This window comes from Pteropus vampyrus, unplaced genomic scaffold (genome assembly GCF_000151845.1).
Source record: "Pteropus vampyrus isolate Shadow unplaced genomic scaffold, Pvam_2.0 Scaffold191, whole genome shotgun sequence".
Taxonomy (NCBI): domain Eukaryota; kingdom Metazoa; phylum Chordata; class Mammalia; order Chiroptera; family Pteropodidae; genus Pteropus; species Pteropus vampyrus.
Window position 1 is genome coordinate 1,058,798 of NW_011888972.1, and position 27,130 is coordinate 1,085,927.

General features: G+C 35.7%; 1 protein-coding gene, 1 non-coding gene and 1 pseudogene across 13 annotated transcripts in view; 1 reads left to right on the plus strand and 2 right to left on the minus strand.

Annotated features, from left to right (window-relative positions):
- Positions 1-27,130, minus strand: part of EDA (ectodysplasin A) — a 283,804-nt gene that overhangs the window by 83,437 nt on the left and 173,237 nt on the right. The window lies entirely within an intron of this gene.
- LOC111746493 lies at positions 21,228-21,346 on the minus strand (annotated as a pseudogene).
- Positions 24,264-24,382, plus strand: LOC111746506. Its single transcript, XR_002783141.1, has one exon. It is a non-coding gene; the product is annotated as a 5S ribosomal RNA (ribosomal RNA).

Below are 27,130 nucleotides of genomic sequence, written 5' to 3' on the forward strand. Positions count from 1 at the left end.
TTCAAATTTCCTGCTTATAATCTGCTATAGGCTTGACATCTTGTTAAATCTAATTAGAACAATGTACAAACGGAATAAACAGGCAGTCAATGGGTTTTGAATGACTTTTCCAATAAGTCAGATGCAGATTCTCTGCTGGCTTAAAAGCCATTTGTTTGTTGCTAGACAGGTGAATGTGTCAGATAACTGAGTTTTACATGGGTGTGTTATTACAGTATAATGCTATTTGTAGGGGAAAGGAATTTTGAAATCCAAATGAAGAACCTCCCCACAATCACAACTACAGTTCCATAATTCCCTTCATACTCTTTGTGTTCTCTCATGGGCTCAGCAATTATGAGTGTTCTGGCAAGGCCTCCAGCACCTTCCTGTGACCTGGTGGCAGCAGTAGGAGAACATGCTTACATATTAATTGTTCCGAAGGATCTGATAGGAGCTTGTGAGAACTCAAACTCCCAGAGGAGGGGGCCGAGGAAGAAACAAACTCCAGCAGAAACAACTCCAGTTCCATGGATGGTAGGAGTTCCTTAAAGTGCCATAAGAGTGGCTATTGATTAGTATGGCACATTCATAGATCAAGTGTTTATTAGAAGGACACTGCCCATATATGAAAATGCTTTGAATATAGTTTGTATTTTCTCAATAAAAACTGGAAGAAAACAACACAAACCACTGCTTAAACTGAAATAGAATCCCTATTCGCAGTGCCCTTATTTGGGTCTCCATTAGAGGCGGGAGGGAAAACTATCGTCTGTGTTGTAAGTAGAATGGCAAAGACAAAAATCAACGGCTGCTCATACAAAAAGTCTGGAACTCTCGTTTGAGTTCTGCATTCATTAGCATGGCCTTCAGAGGCAAGTTGCAGAATCTGAACAAAATAGCTCTCTCTCTTTGCATACTGCTTTCCTATTGCACAAGGAGGGAGGCATCAGAAATGTTGGCCACAGCCAGGCATTTTGCTCAAGGGGAAAAAATGTAATTCTTTACACTTTATTAACTGATTACACCCTTGTTTTCTATGATAAAATTACATGGTAAACAGCACCTGCAGATTACAGGGATCTCAGCTGGAAACAATTTGCTCACAGTGAGCCGTGAGGGATATATCCATTATTGCTACTAACTCTCCGGATATTGCTACAAACATATTTTTTCCTAATATCTAAACACACAAAATTATTAGGTGTTTTTTTTCTTTTTACCATGACATAGAATAATTTAATTCATTATATATTTCATGGCTAACGTATTTGATAGTATGAATTACTCCTGAGCTTCTTGAGGGTATACCTAGAGCCTACCTCTGGGCCTGGCACATAGTAGGCTCCTAATAAATATCTACCTGCTGAAAGAATAATAGGACTAACAGTAATTCATTCCTTAATGACAGCATTTTATTTCACCTTAACTGGACCTCCTTTCTTACAATCAACCATGGAGACATGGTCTAAGGATTCATTATACTACTGGCAGGAATCAAATCAAAGGGATCTTAAGAATGAGAGGTTCTCTAGGTCAGTGGATCTCAAACTTTGGTGTGCATCGGAATCACTAGGCATGAGTGTTAAAATATAGAATCCTGGACCTTTCCCTCCCCAAATTTAGATTGAGTAGGCTGAGGTGGGGCCCCAGGATCTGTCTTTCCAACTTGCTCACTACGTGATTCTGATGCAGGTAGTCCTTGGACCACATTCTGAGAAACTGTTGTATTGTTCATTCCTCAAGCTATTCATTCTTTGGAGAATGAAAAGGCAAAGTCCTTCTTTGCCACTGGTAAAATAGGGCTCTCACATAGTGTTTTTCACCTCTTTTCTGTCATTCCTTACAGATAATCTGGTTATAGAGATCTGTACTTCATCTGTCCAAAGAGGAGGCAGGTACCTACCAGGCTTTCTAAAATTGACAAATCACCTACTGTTAAAAAAAAAATTTCTCTTTCAATGTTCTTCAAAAAATCTCTTTTTCGTATGCAACCATTGCCATCACTACCACCACCCATCAATAATCAGCTGGGACCTTCAAATAAAATAAAATAAAATAAATAAAATAAAATAAATGTATTTATACCATAAGCTATTTAACAAAAATCTCCAAGTGATCCCACCAAAGCAAAATGTGAGCATCTCAGTACCATGAGTGGAGTTGCCCAAACTAGTTTGATGGGTATGTCATAGATAGAAAATGGATACAGAAGCTGACATTGAACACACTTTCAATCTTAAAAGAAACCTTCACTCAACATGCTCAGATTTGCAACAAAAGGTCTTGAGAAGGTCACTCAAGGTGTTGTCTGCTGAACAAATACCGAGTACTTACCATACGGAGGGCACTGAGCTAGATTCGATCTTTAACATTACACAAACAACATGTGCTTAATCCTGAGTTGCTTTGTAGTGCGATGATAGCACTACATCACAGGAGGTAGTAAGATTTTAAAAGCAATGTGACAAGAAGGGAAGCACAGTATGTGCTGGTTGCTGAACGGACTGTGCCAGCTCCAAGAGAGCAAGCAAACAAGAACACTGAACGTTGATCACAGCATCCCATGGGAGCTGCCAACACAGGGTGGGGGTAGAGGTGGCAGCAATCAACCCAAATGCCAAGAAAAATTGGCACTTTGGAAATTTCTGGTATGAGTGCCAAGGATTGCTATCCCCTATTGTAAAAATGTCTGATGATAACTGAAATTACGTAGTAAAACTAAACATGGAAGCTAAACACAACAAACGTTTTGTTGTTTCTTAATTCTGCTTCCTAGGAAGTTTGACTTAAAAATCACTGCCCAACAATGCAAGTGACTATAAAGTAGAAAGCAAAATAAAAAAGAACAGTGTGCCTGTTTGAGGATATTATCATTGTGTGACATCAGCAAGAAATTATACTACAGACCAGTTCAATCTCTGGCTTTTTTTTTTAACTCTTATTTTTGGGCTGCATGGATCACCTAAACTTATGAGATAATGCCTTATAACAATATTAATTTTTTTCACCCCTCAAAGGTAGCTATATTTGTAGGTTCAGAACCTGTGTGGACTTATACTCTGGACAAGAAGAAATCTGTTTAACATGCACATTAAAGGGAAAGATGAGTTATTTTAAAAACATGAGTATTAATACAAAGGAGGAAAATGGACTCCTGCTCCAATCATCTGTTTCCTGGGTATGGCCCTATTCCTAAAATCCGAAACAGAACTGGAGAAATAGAAGCTTACTAAATTGATTCTCATCAATGGACAATGAAAGGTGTGCCCAGTTTTTACATTACTTTGAAATTCTCACCTGCTACAGATGTCACATCTACCTCATTGAGCTGTTATGTGTCAGAGCTGGAGTCATGCTTAATGTGAAATGGCAAGAGAGGACCACCACTACTGAGATTGTGAAAGTCAGCTGGTCTATGAGCATTAAAACAATGTTCGTTGATGACATGTGCAGAGATGCAATGACAGAGGGACACCCAAGAATGTTTGGTATGGTGAACTTTATGGCATAACCATAAGCAGGGGTGCCATAAAAAATACTATAAAGGATACGCTAAAGCATAGCTTCAAATAACATGACATAGTTGTGGGCTGCTTGGGAAAACAGCAGCAGAGACCAGCCTGGAATGTAACAATATGGAATTTGGATACTCTTTTTTGAGTAAAGGCTTTTAGCTGACCACAACTTGAATACAGAAATACAAACAGTGACAGGCTCTACAAATAGCAGCTGCAGCCGCAGTTCAAAAAGCAGTTTGTATGTATGTCATACAGAAAGAACGTTTGGTTGAAGATTTAGTCTTTGCTCCCTACAAATGTGGGTGAAATCAGTAGTGTCATCTTTGAATAAAAAGAAGGGCAGCAATATATACTGGGAGTGCTTGCTTATTTAATTCGTAATTCCCTATACTTCTAAAGCGAAAGGCACTTGGACATATAAGGAGAAAAAACATACCCTTCCACTCGTAATATCTGGAAATCACTAAAGGTTATCATTTGTGAATAGAATCACTTCATAAATTAGAACATATCTACAGAACTCATAGAAGCACCAGGATAAAAGCATCCCAGCCAATCCTGAGGTCTGCATTCAAGAAGCATTAGCTTGAATACATCCTCTTCATTATGAATTGTTAAATGGCTCTTGAAAATTTTATAACAGTGTCACGGTTGGACTGATGATGGTTAGAGTAGCATTATCACCAAAATGAGATTGCCTGCATAATCCATTTATTATTTATTTGTTTGTTTGTTTGTTTGTTTGTGTGTTTGTTTATTTCAATCCATTTATTGCAAACTAGAATTTTCCCTTGTCCAAACTTTCCCTATCTTTAGCATTTTACGAAATCTATTTTGGTTCCCAATGGGGACCTAAACCACATAAACTACTAAGCTAGTGAAAATAGAATTGCAACAGTCAGAAGTTGAGGGGGAGGGGAATAGGACACAGGTAAGAATCAAATCAAGAAACAGATGGCTATAGATTCTAAGAGGGGAAAAATGTTCTAAACATTGTAGAAAATAATGCACTGGGGAGAATTTAGGGAAAGATGAATCAAATTCGGTTTAAGTGGATGTTGAAATATGTTGTAGACAAAAGTTCAATTATTATAAGTAGTGCTCAGATGATGAAAGGCTAGAAACAATGGTCCAAACATACCCTGGGGTTGGATGGATAACAAGGATATTGACATAGGTATGTGGCCAGTGGACCACTCATCCAGGACTGGCCCACAGGAATATGAGTACAGAAAGTGAATTTCAGGGATCAGTCCAAAACGTAATGTGAGGCAGGATAGGGTCTAAGTACAAAAAAAATGAATTCAAATGAGAGTCTAAGTTACAAATATCTTAGGGGCAGTGAGGTTAAAAAGTAGTGACATAACCAGCAGAGATATATCTGTGATAAATGGCCTGTGAAACATAAACCTGAGGATTAGAAAGAAGACTAAAGGGTCTGGGATGCAGCATCAGAACTTTAAATGCTGTAAAACTAGAATCACCAAGAGAAGAAAAGGACTGGTAAGAAAACTGGGAGGCCAAGAGACCATTCCACTGTGAGATTAGATAAATTCAAAGCTGCAATGCTGTCTTTAGATAACTTGACATTTTACTGTCTCTTGTATCCAAGTGTGTTCAGGGCCTCCCTTGAGGTGAATGCAAAACAACAGGTTATGTGGCATAATGGCAGACTGATGTTTCAGTAGCTGTAAAACTGAGAGAACTTCTTTTCAATACGGCTGTTGATTAGAATCCAGCATTAAGGTGTTTCTATGAAAATCCTTTTTTTCCTCAGAAGAAAATTCCTCACTGTTGCTTAGGACCATGATAGTGAGTGAAGAAAGCCTCACGCTGAGTACTGTCTCATAAATCTTTTCCACAGCATCTCAACAGAGCTACCCACTCAAAAATAAATTAGGATAAAATATAAACAAATGAAATGAAGTATAGCAAAATGCTCTATTCATTAGAGTCAACTTTATGCATATCCATTGTTTGATTGTTAGTTTAGGGATTAAAGCCATCTTTCCATGGAGCAATGGAGAATTTGATTTCATTGCTGCCTACTAATCTCGTTCACAGAGTTTTAACTCTAATGAATCCTCTAATTTCTACTAATGGGTAAACAATGTAGGTTTGGCCAGTTTATAGCTAATTGGTCCTATTTACAAATATCTCTCCCCGAATCACAAAAAGCTGATAAATTTTAAAATTTGACCAGTATATAGACATGGATCAAGGCGGCTGACCAAATGATTTTAGCTCCCTTCTCTCTCAAGATCTCAGTAAACAACAACAACAAAAAGATATAATGAAGAGAATAATAGAGGAAATGAATCAGCAGAAAAGATTTCAATATGTTTCTGAAAGACAGAAAGTAGATAGGATTCTGACTGATAAAGAAAGGCAGAGAAAGTGACAGAGGGGGTTTATAGTCTGGGAAGATGCTGGTCTGCCCTGTAGGACCCCAGAGAAGTTTGAAACTTGAAAATGCCAAGTAAGGGAGAGGGTAAAAATGAAATGTGAGTAATTCATTGAAAGCCCATGTACTGAATAATCATCTCCCACCCCCAAGTATAGACCCCCTAGTATTCAGGCATTTATTTCTAAGGCAAAAAGAATTAGAATGTTCTCTAAAGAGATTGAGTAAGTAATCCAAGAAATGAAGTACTTAGTGTGGGGATTAGTGTTCCAGAGCAAAGAAATCTACATTCTGGAATTTAGAGATCCCCAGTATAATGACTCTATGTACATGTGTGGGGCTCACAGGCCTCATATTTCTGGTAGACAGCCATTTTACTCAACCCCTAGACACATTATAAAATTTCAAAAAGAAAAAGAAGATATTAAAAGCTTCCAGAGAAGAAAACCAGTAACAGTTAAAGAAACAAGAATTGGAATAGATTGGTCATCTCACTGGCAACACTGGGTGTTGCCTTCAAAGTTCTGAGGGAAAATTATTTCGAACCTATAGTTTTATTCCTCAGTCTACTATAAATTGGGCTTGATAGTAAAAGACATTTTAAATGGCAAAGACTCAAAGTCCACCTCTCACCCTTTTCCTAGGAAATTACTTAGGAATATCCTCTAGGAAAATGAGAGAGTAAAGAAAGACAGAGATACACTCTGGATTCTGGAAACAGTAGACCTAAAACGAGAGACTAATAAAAATCCAAGGATGACAGTTACATAACAGGCCTAAGGAGTATTCATTCCAAATGAAAGTATGGAGGGCTCTAGGAGGGAGACATCCAAAAGACAGAGGGGCTCAAAATTTTATCCACCTTTAAGAAATTAGAGAAACTATAGATGCTTCAATGCAAGAAAAAATAAAAGCAATTGGAAAATTCAGAAAAACAAAACATTATATGAATTAAGAAATGCTAATGTTCTCATAACACTTGACAGAAGAAAATTTGTAAATAGCTACAGAAATAAAAATGCTGTATACTGACTTTCATATTTCAGAAATAACCAAAAATACAAATGTATGAGACTTAATTTTAGAGATATTTAATTATGGGTAAAGAGCAAAACATAAATGTTATCCCTCTTGACAGTGTGAAAGTAAAAGTACAACTGACAAGTGTTAGTAGGTAGAAGAGATGAGAAATAAAGGAATGGGCAGGGAACTAAAGGCCTCATTTTACAGAGTTAAAAGATATCGTCTATAGTTTATGAAACACGAAATAAAGCTCTAAGTATATTCCTCAAACAAATGAACAGATGAACTAGAAATCATTATAACTACATTGGGATGAGAGGTAGAATAATTGAGGTAAAGCCTCATTTATCATTGCAGAAAATTAATAAAGTCTAAAATAGATAAATCAAGTAATTGCAGTATGCAGGGAAGGAATCAGCAGAAGAACTAAACAGAAACAGTTAATAGAGTTAAAGATAATAATCTTAGAGGATTAGGACTAGAGGTAAGAAGGGTTAAAACAGTGAAATGTTGCTTATATTATAAGCCTTTATGTACATAGTTAATATTTTTAAAACTACATGTACATGTATTACTTGGCTACTTCAAAACCAACCAGGAGACTTGAAACAGAAATATTTTGCCACTACTAAACTCAAACCAGCCTCTGAGAACCCTCACCTAAAAAGGAGTGCTAGCAAGAGGCCATCTAAGCATAGCTCTTGTCTCTACTATTTAGCCTGCCTCTTTCCCCTAACCCTTGACCCAAAGCCCCTGTTCTTTCTCTTATAATCATAGAAATTCCATGCAATCATGCATTAAGTTATAACCTGCTTCATTCTCAGATACGGAGATAACTCTCTATGGCTTTATAGGGATACAGTAAACTGCACATATTTAAGTGTACAAGTTGTTAAGTTTTCCACATATACGCTTCTGAAACCATCATCACATCAATCAAAATAATGAAGATATCCATCACTCTCCAAAGTTAACTCCTACTCTTTTGTAATCCCGCCCCACTCGGCCCAGTCTCTGATGCTCTCTGCATCTCCAGGCAACCACTGATCTCCTTTTTGTCAATATAGACTAGTTTTCATTTCGTAGAATTTTATGTAAATAGAATCATTTATTTATTTTTTAGTCTGGCTTCTTCTACTCAGCATAAATATTTTGAGACTGAGTCATGTTGTAACATGCATCAGCAGTTCATTCCTTTTTATTGATAAGTAGTATTTCATTGTATGGATGTAACAGAGTTTGTTTATCCATTCACCTATTGATGGACATAATGGGTTGTTTCCAGTTTTTAGTTACTACAAATTAAGTGCTACAAATATTGGTGTACAAGATTTTGTGTGGACATATGCTTTCATTTCTCTTAGGAAATACCTGAGAATAATTGTTGGGCTATATGGTAAGTATATGTTATAAGAAACTGACAAGTTGTTTTCTTAAGTAGATGTATCATTTTACATTTCCACCAACAGTATATGAGTTACAGTTTCTCACATCCTCATCAAAACCTGGTATGGTCAGTCTTTTTAAGTTTAGCCATTCTAATAAGTATGTAGTGGTCTCTCAATGTGGTTTTAATTTGCTTGTCTGTAATGACTAATGATGCTGAGTATCTTTTCATATATCTTCTTTGGTGAAGTGTCTGTTTAAATCTTTCACCCATTTTAAAAAAATTAAATGTCAACTGTAATTGAAAAATAAATTTTTAAAAACTGAGTTGTTTGTCTCTTATTATCGAGTTCTAAGAATTCATTATATATTCCGGATACTAGTGCTTTATAAGAACTTGTATGTAAGTGTGCAATTTGCAAATATTTTTCTTCCAGTTTATGTCTTGTCTTTTGTTTTAACAGTGTCTTATAAGAACCAAGTTTTTAATTTTGTTGAAGTTCAATTTATCATTTTTTTTTCTTTTATGGATCATCTTTTTAGTGTCATATATAAAAAGATCTTTGCCTGATAGTTTAGAATTTATGTTTAGGTCTATAATCCATTTTGAGTTTTTTTTTTTTTTTTCGCATTGACTATGAGGTAATTTTTTGAAATTAATGATGATGTCCAAATGTTCAAGCACAATCTTTATTAGAAAGACTATGCCTTCTATATCAAATTGCTTTACACTTGACTACATATATCTGCATGGGTCTATTTCTAGGCTCATTCTTCTGCTCCTTGATCTACTATCTATCTTTATATTAACAACTCTCTCTTGCTTACTGTTGCTTTCTAATCAGCCTTGAGTCAGATAGCATAAGTCCTCCAAATTGTTCTTTTTGAAGATGTTTTGACTATTTTAGGTCCTTTTCCTTTCTTGATAAATGTTGGAATCACATTGTCAATTTCTCCAAAACATTTGGGACAGATCAAGTTGGGGAAAACTGACATCTTAACATTATTTCATATTTTTGATGCTATTTTGAAAGGCATTCTTTAAAAATGTCAATTTCTGGTTATTTATTGCTAGTATATAGGAATATAATTGATTTTAAAATAGTGACTCCATGTCCTGTGAACTTGTTATATTCATTTGTTCTGGTAGTTGTTTTGTAGATGTCATATGATTTTCTACAGAGATGATCACATTGTCTGCATGTAAAGATGGTTTGTGTCCTTTCAAAACTGGTTGCCTCTTAATTATTTTTTCTGCCCTTATGATACTGGCCAGAAACTTTATTGACTAGAAATTATGAAAGCAGACTTTGCTCCTAATCTTAGAAAGAAAGCATTCAGCTTTTTGCCGTAAAGTATGATGTTAGCTGTAGGGATTTTGTAGATGTCAGATTGAGAAAGTTCCTATCTATTCCTAATTTTCTGAGAGTTTTTTTAAACCATAAATTTACATCGGATGTTGGTAAATGTTTTGTCTAAATTAATCACTATGACCATGTGATTTTTCTTCCTGAGCCTTTTACTAGGATGAATCACTTTGATTTTTCTCCCATTAAAAAAAAATTAAAGCATAATTGACATATGAGTTGAAAGCAACCCAGTGGGTACCTCATTCTATATTCAGAGGCCTCAACTAGCACATTAGGAGAGGAGCTCAAAATCTTGTTCAGGTGGGTAGACATTGACAAATGAACATTTTCCTGTCTGTCTCTCTCTATCTTATCATCCATCCACTCACGGTTTGCTAGGCACTTGCTCTTGTCAAATGCTGTGCAAGACACTGAGGATATAAAGAACCTTGTAGATCTTGTTCTTCTGAGGCTTACAATCTATCTAGTGAGAAGATAAACAGCTAATCACATTAATGAGATGAATACCATAGTAAGGTCATGGAGGAAAGTCAATGAAATCACAGAGGAGTTATTCTGCTTGGGGTAGGGAAGTTGAGGAGGAAGATTTTTGAACTGGCTTTTGAAAAGTAAGCAGGAGACTTATAGGCAGAGATGAAAGAGGATATTACAAAAAAGGGGTCATAACTGAGGGCAGGGCTTTAGAAATTTTTCCATACTTCCCAATGCCCTCCCTAACCATTTTAGAGGAATTTTGCATTCTATTAAAATGTACATTTGTTTAAGTATAGGGAAGTGATTTTCTTTAACCCAGAGTAGAATCTATGCTCCAGGAAAACATCCTGAACCCTGGCAGACCACTGTCAGTTTGTGAAGCACAGGTCTGTGTGAAGGAGCTGAGGGTCACTGGTAAAGAATCAGAAACTAGGAACAGTTTCTTGGGGTAGTTATCTAACCTCAGAATGTCAATCAAGCATTAGGCATGCAATTAGAAATGCTCTAGCTTCAAAGCTTGTATGTTTGCCTAAGGACCTAAATTATCATTTGCTTACTCTCTGATTACTCCAGCTCCATGATGAGCCAAGTTCTACCTAGCCAAAACACAGCAAGAATGCTTCTAATAGTTTTAAACAAGTTTTCAAATTTCTTTGGCAAATCGAGTCAGCTGTACAGTGTCTTGCTGGGGTCTTGAATTGACATTGAACTGGGACCATGCGGAGCCCAGTTCTAAGCAATAAATAACATGAGGAATTATGTTAGTACTAAGATCCTTGAGTGATTTTCATTTGACTTGTACTAATGGTAACTGTTGAAATACTAATCAGAGACTTCATTTCTGATCAACTGATATCTAGTTGTGTGGAAAATGCTGCCATATCCTGTTTGAGAACTGATTAGAAATGTTTTACATTATTTCTTGCCAATAAAGGTCAAATTATGTTGAAACAATACCTTTATCACTTAATGGAACCTTCTGTAGAATGAAGAAATTTCTAAGTGTAAGTTGGTGGCACATTTATTTCTAGCAACATTCAATACAATAGAGCCCAAGGAAACCAAATGATTTGAATCACCACAGAGTCCATTCTTTGCAAAGGGCATTAGGTAACCAAAACTTTTCTGAGTTCCTACTGTAGTGTTTTTCAACTACTTAAAATTTTAATTCTCACCATAATAAATGTTTAACACTTTATGTAGTCCCTTTTTCTGATGACAACCCATTTCCCAAGAAAGTATCCCTGGTTTACAATTATCTGCTGTGTATCTGTACCAGCTAAATAGACTTTCCAGACATTACATTTTACAGTTTACATTATGAGAACAGTAGATAGTTTTTTTTGTTTCCAAAAAGAATAAAAATATGGTAAGCATCCTTTTCCTTCTAAAAATCACTTCTATTGCTCCCCAAAGATTTAGCAATTATCTGAATAAATTCACTCAAGTGGTTCTAAATCTACCCACCTACAGCAACACAAAAAACCCCTGTATCTCCATAAACTCCAAGTCATTCATGTAATAAACACTGACTCAAAATACTGTGGAATCCGAAAGATACTATGCAATGTAGTAGGAATACAAATATTAGTAAGATATGGCCCTTGACTTCTACATAGCCACTTAGCATAATGGTAAGTATCAGAGAGTCTTTTCGAAATTGACATAGGCAGTCCTGAGACCACCATCTAGGGAAGTCAAGTCTGAAGTGACTTCTGAAAGTTGTAGTTTGATAGAGATAGAATCGAAGAGACATCCTAGGCAGAGGGAATAGCATGTACAAAAAATATTAAAGCAGGTCATTTTCCTCTAAATTTTCTCATCCATAAAATGGGAATAACAATCACCTCCTGGGGTGGTTGTGAGAATGAAATGAGAAGATGTATGGAAGTGCCTGGTGCACTGTAGATGTTCAATACATGTTAGTTGCATTCTTGCCCCTAATATTTAAAATAAAATTGATGTAACCAGTTATCTTTTTCCACCTAGCGTGACCCTGAAGGAATGGCACATAGAATGGATAAGATGCAATTGGGAATGAAGGAAGTAAGGCCAGTTTGCAGTGTGGAAGAGAAAGGGAAAGCATGGCAGCACCAGGCATAGTCAGAGAGGGAGGAACTACAGGGCAATCAAAGTCAGATGCAACTAGTAGTTTTAGAAGAAATTATATATCTGCTAGTCACACTGTGATGGGAAAAGGAATTACTGTCACTCTGGTTATTTGGTCTCAAGGTAAGAAGAAATACTGCATATGTATTCTGAGTGCATTTTAGTCTCTTTCACTGCTATTTCCATGTTCATGTGGCAAGGATAGAAAGTAGGGGGTGAGTGTGTGTGTGTGTGTGTGTGTGTGTGTGTGTGTGTGTGTGTGGGGGGGAGTGAGGAGGAGAGAATAAAGGGAAGCTTTGGATACATCTGAAAAGCACAATTATTTTATAGGCATCTTGCTTCCCAATACAAGTCCCTCAAATTTCTGCATAACAACTGATTGATTCTCTGCCACCAGTGACTTAGCATTAAATTTAGCAGATGCTTCCTTTGCTTATGTTGTAGCTAACTAATATAGAACCATAAAATCTACACATTTATAAAAAGGTAGTAGTGTGAATTTTAAGCACCTTTTTCCCATATAAGTAAAGCCTAACACATTATAAGTATTTGCTTCCTCAATTCCAACAAAGGGAGAATTGTTCAGTAAAACAAAAACTATTGTTTAAAACATTCATAGTTGTAATGAATCAAAAATGGGCAAGGTTGTCACTAGTGAAATGCAAATTAAAACAACAAAAAGATATCGCCACACACCCATTAGAAAGGCTAAAGTTAAAAAATCTGACAACAGCAAATGCTGACAAGGATGCAGAAAAACAGGGACCCTCAGTCACTGCCTGTGAGAATACAAAATGATACAGCCACTTTGGAATACAGGTTAGCAGTTTTTTACAACGCCGAACATAGTCTTAATATGCAAGCCAGGAACTGCTCTCCTTAATATTTACTCAACTAATTTGAAACTTACTTTTACACAAAAGGAGCATGTAAATGTTTAAAGTAGATTTATTCATAATCACTAAACACTAGAAGCAACCAAGATGGTGTTCAATACGTAAATGGATAAACAAATGGTGTACATACGTATAATAGAATACCATTTAGTGATAAAAAAAAAAAAGCCAGACAAGACATGGATGAATCTAAAATATATACTGCTAAGTGAATGAAGCCATTTAGAAAAGCTACATACTACACTATTCCATTTATGTAACATTTTGGAAAAGACAAAACTATAGCAATGGTAAACTGATAATTGGTAGTTATCAGAGGTTTGAGGAAGAGAGGAGGAAGGTTGAATAGGTGAAGCACAGTGAATTATTTAGAGTGGTGAAACTAGTTTGTATAATAATATAATGGTGGATACATGGCACTATGCATTTTTCAAAACCCATAGAACTGTACCACACAATGAATAAATTTTAATGTACACATAATTTTAAAAGTCATTTAAGAAGTTATCAGGTGATTGATGTTAGGGTGGAATGCAGAATATGACAGAAGAATCTAATTATATTACATACATATGAAACTTTGTAAGAGAAAAAGAACATTAGGTAAAAACAAAAGAAATATGAATAAAGCATGAATTTTAGTTATTAATAATATATATAGTATTAGTTCATTTGGTGTGACAAATGTACCATACTAATATAATAGGATAATGGGATACTGGGGATGGAGTATATGGGAACTCTACTATCTCTGCAACTTTTCTGAAAACCTACAACTACTCTAAAATAAAAAGTTTATTTAAAATATTACATTAACATATTATTTATCTAGGAAAAAAACTCAACAAAGAAGTATATGCTCTCAGATAAAACCAGAAGAACTTGTCAAAGAAATGGTGAAGAAGCAGCACAGGTATTTTCACAGTAGGATCACCCTATGAAAATTCCAACACAAAGGAAAAGGAGAAAACTATGCATACAAAAGGAGCTGCTTTCACTGCAGTGACATGCAAAGTCTTATCTGGCAAAGTTAAACAGCAATGCTCTGGAATGTCATGAGAGCACAATAGGAATTAGCCAAATAACTTAGCCTGCAGTTACCCACAGACTAATTTGTTTTCTGAAGAACCACATTCCAAAGTTTACACAAATCATGAAGCCTACAAAGATTTATTTTTAGTGTGTTTTTTTCTTCAGATAATGCTCAAATTGAACTTTCTTAGACATGAAATATGACCTGAAAGTTCATTATTGGATATTCCAAATATAAACAGTATGACTTCGGACTTCTTTACAATCTCAAGCAGAATCCAAGATTTTCTCACCTCCATATTTGATCCCTTATTTTGGTGCTTTACAACTGAATTCACAGTAAATCCTTAAAAAACGGGATCTTCTATGGCCGCTACTGGAATTAAACTTTGAAAGACTCACCAATACTAAAAAGAAAGCAAAATTATATAGATCTATGTATAGTCTGGACTTGAAATATGCCATAATAATGTCAAAGGCAAGTCCGTTGGAGAGGGTGCAGGGAGGAGGGCACCCAGTGGCATCAGATGATTATTTCACACCACATACTTGTTAACATGTGACTGTCTCCTTGAAAAACAAGTTGGCGGTCTTATGGTTCTGAGTTTCCCTGAAATCTTTATTCTGTTATTCCTTTGGGTAATTATAGCTTATTAGCCCTAGTTATATTCTCATGTTGCATAGTAAATTATTCTCCTCTCTCCTAGGTGTTTACGCCCTTCAGACAGTTGTGTCCCCACCCCCTCCCCCCTTAGTCATCACTTAGCTAAATTGTATAGACAAAATTCTTTTCATCTTTGCTCATAAATCAATCCCTCTGGCCCCTTAATCATTTTTTGTTACTCTTCTCTGAACTCTCTCCAATTAATCTATATCTTCTCAGTTAATGAGTTTGGAGAAGCTGAATAGCCCAGGTGTGATCCTAGTTCTGTTTGGTGTCTCTATGTGTTTGTAAATGTATGCAAGGGTCTTGTGTAATGGGGGCGAAAAATGTAATAAATTAACTGTGTCTTTTCTGCCCCAGTTTACAGTAGGCCAAATGGTTAATTATATTTCAAATATGGGTTTCATTGTCAATGGCCATTTCTCAAGTTTCAACTCCTGTTAGACTACAAAATCTGTTATAGTCCCTACTGTTAACCAGTCACAAATACGTCAAGTATCTGTCAAAAATAAATCTACTTAGGTTGAATCCAACCAGTTACTTTCAAAAGAACCCTATGCTAAATTCTTCCAGAGATTTTTTTCCCCCAAGCCAGTCTACGTGTACAGATAACACCAGAGTTGACTGCCTTTACTAAAGAAAATATGATAAAGTTAAGATATGGTTTTGAAATAACTGAAAGGAAATTAACTCACTTGATTGTTAAAGGAGTAAGGGTTCTTTTTGCAGGAAATGGTATTATATTTTTAGAGAACTGTCACTTCACAGTAAGGCAGATTATTTCAGAATAATGATTTCTTTCCAGAGAGTTCAACTTACTTTTCACTTCAATAGGTTTTCAGCTTTCTTTAGCAGAAAGGATGGGTTAGTCTACTATTGATTTTTGGAAATAATTCAGTTTGGGAGTAATTCAGATCCACAAATACTTACCATCATTAATTCTCTTCCATTTCCTTCCTGCTGATTTTCCTTTGCCTTTTTTAGTATAGTTATACCCATGAGAAGGTGTACAGTTAGTTAACAGATGATTATTAAGCATCTACATTGTGTGATATTTCTAAGTTACCAGATGTTATAGAATAGGCTATCTATGAAAAAAGAACCTTAAAATACATTTCATTCTTGCATAGAGGTTGGTGACCTTTTTAGAGTAGTAAAACACAAGGCATATAAAAACCTGAGACTGACTTAAACCATTTTGCATTGAAAATGCTATTATTAAAAAATAGAAAATCTAAATGGAAGGGGAATTATGAGTAAAGGGATGATTGGCATAGAATAGAGTTAAGCTAGGATGACTTAATAGAGAGAACAAAAAGTTAAATTAGTCAATTTTCCTCCTCTGGCATGTAGTTTTTGATAAAAAAAAATATGTTCAAACAATAGCTAAAAGAAGGTTTGAGGATTATCTGTGGATTATATTTATTCATGTTATGATATTCCTTTGCCTATTAGCACAAACACTAGGAGCTGGGCTTCATAAGCTTACTGTGGTTCTCAAATATTCTCTGAGCTTTGAGTTTAAACACCTCAATCTGTATGAGATCAAATATGCAAGTGGAAGTATAACCCAGTGGGGAAAAGACAACATATTTTCTATAAGTAGAAATCGTATTTTGATTCATTTTCAAGAGTTCTTTGAGAAGGCAAATAAAGATGTAACCAATGGGAAACCGATGAATGCAATTTATTGGGGTTTTCAATGCATTCATTTTTTAAAGATCACACACCAAAGATTGCTTAGAAATAAAAATGAGTCGGCAGAGAAGTTGTGAGACTGGGAGAACAATTTTAAGGGCAGTAAACAAAGGAGACTGACCTGAATGAAAAAAATGTAATGATTAGCATTCCCCAGATCTGTGTTGATACTGATACTACCATTTATTGAATTCCTATTATGCACCAGGCACCTTACTCGGTATTTTCACACAGTGCTTCTCCATCTTTTTCTATGAAAGTAGCCATAAGAGCAGAAGAGACTAATGTTACTAATGTCTGAGAGCATGCACCAAAATATAAAATTCATTTGGTTTATCTTAGAAATTCACATAAACTTTGCATTCCATTTCATACTAAATACGTTTTACTATAAACAATGCTTTACCATTGATTAAAACAGACAAAAAAAGGAAAACACTGCATGCTTACCCTATGACATTTCTGTAACCCCAGCCTTGCATATCTGATCTCATTTCTCATGCCAGCATCCCAAAGTAGTTATTATTCCCATTTTTGTAGATGTGGAACTTGGGACTCAGAAAAGGTATCAAGCTCAGGTGTATCTGCATTCAAAGTTTGTGTTTAAGGTATATTACATCATCACTGAGACTGAAGAATTAACTAGTTAGGAAAAACGTTGAAGATCTTACCCTAAAACTTTGTTTTACTCATAGGAAAACTGAAGCCAAAAGGAAAGATATGACAAGGAAGACACACAAGTTAGTGGCAGAATGGGATGAGAATCTAAGTCTTCCTCTGGAGGACTTTCTCTACTCTCCGCTCTTCCAGACAGATCAGGTGCTACCATTATGAGGTCCCACTGCATCCTGAACTTCCTCTCATGTCCACCCTTAGTTTTCTTTCTATGGTTGCCTATTTAGTTGTCTTACTTCTCTACTAGACCATAAGAGCCCTGGGAGGGCAAAAACTATGTCTGTTTTGCTCATTATTGTATCTCCAGAATTTAGCAAAGTGACAGGTGCAGAGTTGGCACTCAAAAAATAGTTTTTTTTTCATGCACATACACCTGTTATAAAGCTCTTTTTTATTTGCTATACTACACAGTCTATTTTAACATTTTTGCTAGTGATCTGGAAGAGCATGGGTTTAAGACAGTAGATGACACAAAGTTCTCTCCATATAAGATGCTATAACAACAGGAAAACATTACAAATACAATGCTTAATGAGACTCATGAGAAGGTAAGAAAGGTAAAATTTCCTATGAGGGTGACTGGGTAACATATTTAGCAGAAAGAATAGTCTGAATTATGTAAGATTATAGTCTCCGAACTTCTACTTTTCACCCAGAGATGATATCTATAAGAACCCCATAAACTATTACATAAAGACACTGCTGAGGCATCTCAGAAAGGTCATTAGAAAGAAAACCAAAAGTAACTTTCCTCTTCTTATGCAATGAAACCCACCATTGAACTATGGTAGGAACCTAAAGGAGATAAGCAGGAAGTTGGGAAAGGTTTAATGGACATCTATGGGGAAAATTAATTACGGTGATTGGAATAATAGGTATTACATGCGGAGAGATAGAAGAGTCAAGACTCACTCGTTTAGGAGAATAATGCCCGAGGAAGAGTATACTGACATTTATAATTACATATAGAAATACTGTGGTTTTGGATCCAGGAAACCTATATTTACATTGTAGTCCTATTACTTTCTAGCCATGTAACATGGAGAAGGTCATTTAACCTTTTTGAGTATCAGTCTCCCCTTCTAAAATGTTTGAGTAGATACATTTACGGGATGATTCTATTTCGGCTAATGGCCAAGTAAGCTCCTATCAGACTAACTCTCTTGCAGATAACAACTGTCTACTTTGGATAAAATAGAAAAATTATACCTGAAGGCACTGGAGAATAAACAAAAGGAAACAGATGTCAGATATAGGGGAATTTAGGTTTAAAAGAAGGGAAACTAAGTGAGTTTCCCATTTTTAAAAATGGCTTTTATCACCTCATAGGGTGGCTAGAACTCAGAAATCTGTGGTCTCACTGGCTTGAAGAAATAGAAGATAAGAGTTCAAGGACAATCACAACCCCTGGAAAGTGAGAGGAATTCCTGGAGAGAGCCAGAGGGATATGCCAAATTCTGCATATAGATTCATTCTGAATCTCTGGTTGAGCCTTGAATTATAATATATGCAGAACAGACTACAAGCAGATTCGTGCTGCCTTCCACTGCAGAAGAGATAGGGTTTACAGATTTTCAGCCAAGTTAAATACTTACTTTAAAAAATGCTCTTTAGAAGAACATAATAGAATCCATATCATCTATAACATAACATTGTAAAATATCCAGTATAACAATCCAAAATTATTTAACATATGAAAAAACTGGGAAATGTGATCCATTCTCAAGAGAAAAGACAATCAACAGAGATCAACTCTGAAATGATAACATACATTTCAAATGAGCAGACAAGATTTTAAAGCAGTTATTGTAACTATACTCTGGGATATAAAGGAAAATACACTTGTCATGAATTAATAGATATGAAATGTCAACAAAGAAATAGTATCTACAAAACAGAACCAAATGAAAATTTAAAATCAGAAAAGTCCAATCATAAATAATGGCAGCAATCCACAGAAATTACAAAATAGTGAACTTGATAATAGACTCATAGAAATTGTCCAATCTGAACACAGAAAAAAATGATTAGAAAAAATCAGCAAAGCCTCAGAGACCTATGAGATAGCAAACAGTGTAACCCATATGTAATTGGAATCCTAGAAGACAGAGAAAATGAGGCAGAAAAATATTCAAAGCAATGGTCAAAATTTCCCCAAATTTGGTCAAATATATAAATTCACAGATTCAAAGATTCAAAAATTATAGTAAACCCCTAAGGATTCGCACACATGCACACACACACACACACACACACACACACACACACACTCACACACACCACTTTATCTACTCATATCAAAGACAACCTTGTGAAAACTAAAGTTAAAGCCTGTAATTCCATTTATTTCACAAGCACTTTCAAAAAGAAACAAAAACAATAGGTATGAAATTGCCTAGCACATAAGCAATAACTGGAACATCACTCAATAACTGTTGAATTATTCACTTAAGAGATATGCAACAATACTAAACATTTGCTCCAAAGAAAATACTTACTACTTTACCCTAGGTTTGTGAATTCATTTTCATTATACTAAGAAATGATTTACACTGTAAATAGAAATGCATAAAAAAGCAGTTCAAGATAAGTTATAAATATTTATAGACAAGAGATAACTCCATAGTGGTTTAATAGGGGATACTAAAATGCTTGGACTATATCCTCAATCTTTTCAGGTTATACCCTAAATTACAAAGCAGTTCTTGACACATCTATAAGACAGAATATTTCACTGTGTGAATGGTGGAGACAGCAGTATGTATGCCCTTTCTACAAAATAATTATTGACTTATTCCTTTAAAATGTGGTTGTGAGGGTTTTTTACCCCCTCAAACACATATATACAAAGGAAAAGAGCAAGTATATTTATAATTCATTCTGATGATACAAATAATCTTTGGTACAAAGTATACACAAGCAGGGCTCTGGTTATCACTATGAGTGCATTACTAACTTAGTATATATTTAAATGAATATATGAGAAGAAAAGAAAAGAGAAAAGGTATGAGAAAAGGGAAATAAAAACACTTGAGAGGAAAAAGTTTTATAGATATCTGGTTTTTTTCCCTCTCCAGATGCAGTATTTTCCAATGATTCCTGAAGTGTGGTATCCAGCCTTGGTTAGTACCAGGCTGGCCAATGAAGAGTTTATGGCAACTGTGACTTTAATCTTGCTGTCTATAATTCAAGCTTTTCTTAATCCTCTGAATCCTGATTTTGTCATGCACATGTTAGCTATTGTTTCTAGCTTTGTATGCTCTAAACATTTAATATGTCCAAGATATTGATAAAAATGTTGAACAGGATAGAGCTCTATGGTAAGCCACTGCATACTTTTCTCAAGGTTGAAATAAATACAGAGTTTAACTAACTATAAATACCTCTAACTGCCATCAAGCTTCTCTAATGTCCTCTTTTTCACATGGATTACACAAGATATAGAGTTAATTGTCTTACTGGAGCCCTATTTCATGATAGCTTTCTCTTAAAGTCTAATTTAGTAATCCTATTGAGAAATGACACATATTCTTTTCTTATTGACTTATTCTTAGGGAACCAAGTTGGAGATCTTGATGATCATTATTTTCTCTAAAGAATGTCTATAAACTGATTGAAAACCTATTTTAGAATTATGCTAAGAGTAATTGTTACATTTACAGATCAACAGTTTCAGCAGATCGCTCCCATCCCACAGCCCCACTTTGAGAAAGTTGAGGCATTTGTCCATTTCTAGTCATGGAAATTTGTTATTTATGCTATCTCAAAAACTGGTAACAGTAGTTTTGTGATTACTTTTGCAGCTTTTTTTCAGTGCCCTTAGATCTAGTTCTTCTGGGCCTGGAGACTTGAGATGCTCAAAAGGAATGGACATACATTTTCTAATTTTTCATCTATTTTGAGCTTCAAATGCCTTTTTTTTTTTTTTGGTGAGGCAACACTTGATTGACCTAACAGACTGCAAAGACCTTACAATCCCTTATTTTTTATTTTTTACACCTACAGCACCTGGTCTTTCTAGGTGGTCTCCCATTCAAGTACTAACCAGGCCCAACCCTGCTTAGCTTCCAAGATCAGACAGGACTGGGCTTGTTTATGGTGGCATGGCCATAGACTCAAATTCTTTCTTAACCATGTCTTATATACCCTTTTCTGTTTGACCATCATTCTCATTGGTAGAGAAGTCTGGGTGAATATTTCTGTCAACTGTTATTTTTAATAGCATGCCAAGCTGGTCTAGCTCTTCCTTGTTCTCACTCTAAATGCAACTAAATATACGCATACATTGAGTGGTCCGTCGTATTTGTTACAAGGCTCTGGCCTTCCTGACACCATTTTTAAAATTATTATGTCCTTCTCTGAAATGTGTACTTAGTTCTACGCTCTTCTAATTATCGTGTCACATTTGAACTTATCAAAGAACTTCCTGTGAGGTCACACTGAACAATGATGCTTTGGGGGCTAGTGAAGGGCGAATGCCCCTTTAGATGTGGTTTCAAATTACACATTCTTCTCTACAAGTTGTGATATGTGTTCTTGTAGCTTCTTGAGTGAGCACTATTACTAGGTATGTGTCATGTCTCTTCTGGTGTGTTGGGGCATAAGAAAGGTTGAGTATGACTGTTTTAGATACCCTCTCTTACCTTCTCTATTACCTAGAAATTAGAAGTATTTGATTTTGAGAATCTCTCATCATTTAAGAAATGTAGTATATCAGGATAAGGGGGGCATACTTATCTTTCATTCCTCTAATTTTTAAAATGTTTTTCTAAAGCCTATAATGGATGTTGAACGTTAGTGACAGCACTTCCTTCCTTCATTACTATAAACTCTAAGATGACACATAAACTTTCTCCCAAGGTTCCCATCACCACTATCTCACCAACCAGCTCTTCCTTTCTGTTCAGAATTATGACCAGAGCCGCAATTTCTTGCTTGAATTATTCTACATCCCAAGAAGTGAAATTGTCATCAAGACAACAATTTTAACTTTGCCGTATACTTATGGAACGTTTTCTATGTTTCCAGCTATGTGTAGTAATAAAGAGAAGGTAAGACATTATCTTTATCTAAAAGTATTTCTTTTTTCTCCTACATAAATATTGGAGAACTCATACTCTAACAAGCTGTGGGATTTTTCCTTAGTTTTGCCAATAAGCCTGACTTTATGGTGCTGCTGTCAATTTGCAATGATGATTGAGAATACAGACAGCACCACTGTAATATATCCCATCATCTTGGCTCTCAGGAGGGAACAATAGAAAGACATCCCCAAAGCCACAGCATTCTATTTCACCACTCCCAATTCAAAAGCTTCACAAAATCCAATTCAAGTGGCAGTTGTGTCAGTGTGATATACAGAGAAGAGGAAGGTAGACATTTGAAAATTTAACTTCAGAAAAGTACTTTCGCACCATCACCTCAATGTGAAATTTTAAAAATTGCTATAAAAAATGGAATTACCCTGCTTCCATGTGTCCTTGTGCTCAAAAGATCCTCCTCACTGTTTGTGACTTAGGGTAGTCATTCTGGACAGTAGAAGGGAGTTGTCCCTTATTGTGCAAATAAAAGTATAAATGTAAATTTGTGTTTTGTAGGAGATCAAGCAGGAGACTGACTGCGAGAACAGGACACTGCATGAAATGTTTTGAATCCAGGCAATCTTGAAAAAAAAAGTGTGCAATAAATAAAGAATGAGTCAGAAATGAAGGAGGATGGTCAGTTAGGAGAGAAATATGGTGTAAGAGGTCACTTGAAGAGTTTCAAGAGTAGGTGATCACAGGAATATTGCCATTAAAAACAGGAAGGTAGTTAAGGGTTGCTGGGTTGTAATCTATACTAAAAGATAAAGAGAGGGTCATAGAGGACCTTGTTTAATCCATAACCAGGCAGAACTCAGCCAGAGTACTCTACCTAGGATGGGGGTAGAAGCAAATACAGGAACTAGGATAAGACTATTGACTGCTTAATTCAGTCAATAAATATTTACCAAGTCCCTTCTCTGTGCCAAGTATTGCACTAGGCATATGAGATATACAGATTTATAGAAGTGAATAATCACTTCTCTAATGGAGTTTATAGTCCAGTGAAGTCAAGTGAAAAAAATAACACTTGGATGGATCGACATTGACAGACTCAGTAAAATGGACCTAGGCAAGAACAGGTTCTAATATTACACTGTATACATATAATTTTTTAACTGCAATAGTTTAATTCTGAATTTCCTCACACAGTAGCAGTCTCTTAAATTTTCAATGACTAAGTACTATCTATTGAAAAGAAGAAAATAGTCTAGAATTACAATCATAAAGTCCCAGCACAGAGAAGGGGCTGACATTAAACCTAGTGAAGTGGTACAAGAAATGACCAGTAGAAAAACTTGGTAGCTTCATTTGGAAGTTTCTAGGTTTTAAGCAGTTTTCTATTTATTTCAGAGGAATCAGACAGCTGAAATAGTAATTGGTTCCATTCCTCCCAAAAAGATTGATAGTATTGTATAAGTATAAAGTATGCAGATATTTACAACTACATTATGATCCAGCAATTCTACTTCTGGGTACTTATCTGAAGAAATCCAAAACACTAATGCAAAAAAATCTGCATCTCTATGTTCATTGCAGAATTATTTACAGTAGCTAAAATATGGAAGCAGCCTCAGTGCCCATTGATAGACAATTGGATAAAGAATAGGTGGTACATTATGTACAATGGAATATTACCCAGCCATAAAAAAGAATGAAATCTTATCATCTGCAACAATGTGGATGGACCTAGAGGGTATTATGCTAAGTGAAATAAATCAGACATACAAAGACAAACACCATATGATTTCACTCATATATGGAATCTGTAAAACAAAATAAACAAACAAACATAACAGAAAAAATCTCATAGACACAGAGAGCATTTTGATGGTTGCCGGTGGGGGGGAGGGGCAAAAAAGGTGAAATGATTAAGAAGTACAAATTGGCAGTTATAAAATAGTCATGGGGATGTAAAGCACAGCTTAAGGAATCTAGTGAATAATATTGTGTCTATGGCCATGCCACCCTGAACACGCCCGATCCCGTCTGATCTCGGAAGCTAAGCAGGGTCGAGCCTGGTTAGTACTTGGATAGGAGACAACCTAGGAAGACCAGGTGCTGTAGGCACTTAAAATAAAATAAAATAAAATAAAATAATATTGTAATAACTAAGTATGGTGTCAGGTGGGTACTAGACTCATTGGGGGGATCACTTCGGAAGTTATATAAAGGTCTCACTATCTTACTACTATGCTATACACCTGAAACTAATATAATATTGAATGTCAATTGTAATTGATAAAAATAAAAATTAAAATAATAAAGTATATAAATATAGTCTTAAGTATAAAGTCATATTCCTAGTGTTGGGGTAAAGGCAAGAAAAGATAAAGGCCAGCTGAATAATACACTTGGTGCTTAAGGCTACTTCTCCCCTAAACATCCAAGGCAGTGACCCCCTCATTAATTGGTTAGCTGTTTTTTTAAATTTAATCTTTGATTATCCTTGATAAGGATAAAGCATGTCTTGCAAAAGGAAGCCTCTTCTGGCAGTGCTGCTTCAAAGCAGAAAAATAAATGTTTCGGAGATTTGTTTTCATTTCCTCAAGATGTATGCATGTGAGGGTGGTAGTGTTGGTGAGAGAGTGTAGAGACTTCAGAAAAGGTGAAAGTCAATATGCAGTATGTAAGTGCCATTGGTTTTAGCATGTAAGCTATAAAACTCCAAGAACCATATCTTCTGAAGCAAATTGCTTCAGACTGGGTTCAGCATGTAAGCACTTAATAAACATTTTTTTTATGGCAATAATTCAAAGAATATATAACAAAGAGCAAAGATGTGAGCTCAACCAGGCCTCCTTTTATTAATGAATATGAGTTAAAAGCATTTAGAGGAGGCTAGGCTAGATGATCTCAGAAGGCCGTTTCATCTCTAAAAAGCTTTGAATGTAAGTAGTTTTGTTCAGAAAATTCAAGCGCTAGTTGCATACATGTAAGTAGCATGCCAACAAAGTATACTTTTGGGTCCTGGGAGAATATGAATAGACAAATAAAAATGAAGTAAGACCCCAGGAGATTTTAATATCACTAAGTCTTTCTTGTATCACATCTTGCAATTGTATATTTGTCTGAGTTAAGCGTGACTTAAAATTCCTTTTTCACCCAGAATAGAATGACCTCAATCTCTTCCAAATGAACATAGAAAGCTGATCTCCAAAGTACAACACTTGCTTGAAATTGATTCAGAACAATACATGATTGCTAGATGTACGGGAAGAGATGCCTCCTCAGGAAAAGGAAAACTGCCAAGTTCCTCAGCATGGTCTTAAGTTACCAGCTCCAGTAATTACTGGATTTTACTCCAAGATCCTGCAATGGTAACTTACTGGGCAAAGTGATGGCTAATATTGACATTCCTTCAGAGTAAAATAAAAATAAACCTAGAAATGTAGATGAAATCCTTTAAAGACGCAATTAAAACATCAACAGTTGTTAAACTGCCAGATCAAATAACTCTGAATATCAAACAGAATTTTTTTTAATGTTATAGCTTTGGAGGAGAAGGAACTCTGCCTTTGCCCCAACATGCAATATTTAAAATTGGGAGCAGCTTGTTGTTTCATTACAGACTGTTCCCCGTGGTTCACCATGTGGCTTTGTCTCCAGCAGGAATGAATCAGAGAAGGGGTCAAACAGAACGAAAGCAAAGAGGAAGACAAAGAATCAAGAGTTAAACTCAACACCACCTCTTTAGAACTAGAATGTATTCCTGGAGGAAGCTATAAAATCCATATTTCCAGAGACCTTTGTCAATCAGGGAGCCTCCAAAGCTTCTAGGCAGGAAGATAAAGAAGGGCTGAGTAAAAGGTGTCACCCATGAAACAGGAAGAAGATAATATGTCTATAACCAGACAGACCGTTCATGAATGGATTCTCAATTCTTCATTTGGGATGTCACAATTCTGAATTCAACTCTGACAAATACTAGTATTCTGTACCTCATGGTAGTTGCAGGCACAATTTTACAGATTTTAATGCCCTGGTCAATAAAAAGCAAATGGATTCAGCAATGAGATCATATCTGATTTTATTTCAAAATACAGTGTGTTCTACACCCAGTATGTGCTAGGTATTGTTGGAAGCAGATGGATGAATAAGAAATCATTTCTGCCTTCCAAGAGGTAGACTAGCAGGGGAGAGAGGACAGATGCGAAGAACGGCAGTATAGGAAGAATGTCTGAATAAAAGTTTAAAAGGTGCTGGGGTATCGTGGGAAACTTTTCACTTTTCTTTCCACTGGGATCCTATGTACAAGCTGACCTCCCATTTTTCTTTCACCATTCACTGTGATTAGTTAACTCTACCTTAAGCAATGACATATTTTCACATGGACCCATATCATCCCTTTAAATCATTGTTTCTTCCACTTTTTTTTGCCTAGCTACTTCAATGATAACCTCTCTTTTAGTCTCTTTGTTCTATGTGTGAACCCCAAATGACTGTAATCATGGCTGATAGTTATAAGAGCATTACTAGTGAGATACCTGTATCAAGGAAAAGGAAAGCCATCCTTTCTGAAGTGAAATTAGACATAAAACCTGTGCCAATTTCTAATGTCCACTGAAAGCACCCAGAAATTATCTTCAGGAAGAATCACCAACATCTCCATCTATATCTTCAATTTGTAATTAACTGTTATTTCCTTGCTTTAGCATTCAATGTGCTACTTCTTAGTCAATTACATATATTTGCTTTAATGACTAGCACTGAGACAGCATTCTTGTACATGATTTCTGAACTTAAGGTACAGTATTTTAGTTTTATATCTTGGGTTAAATCCAATTTTGTAAACTAACCTGAGATTTCCCCCATGAT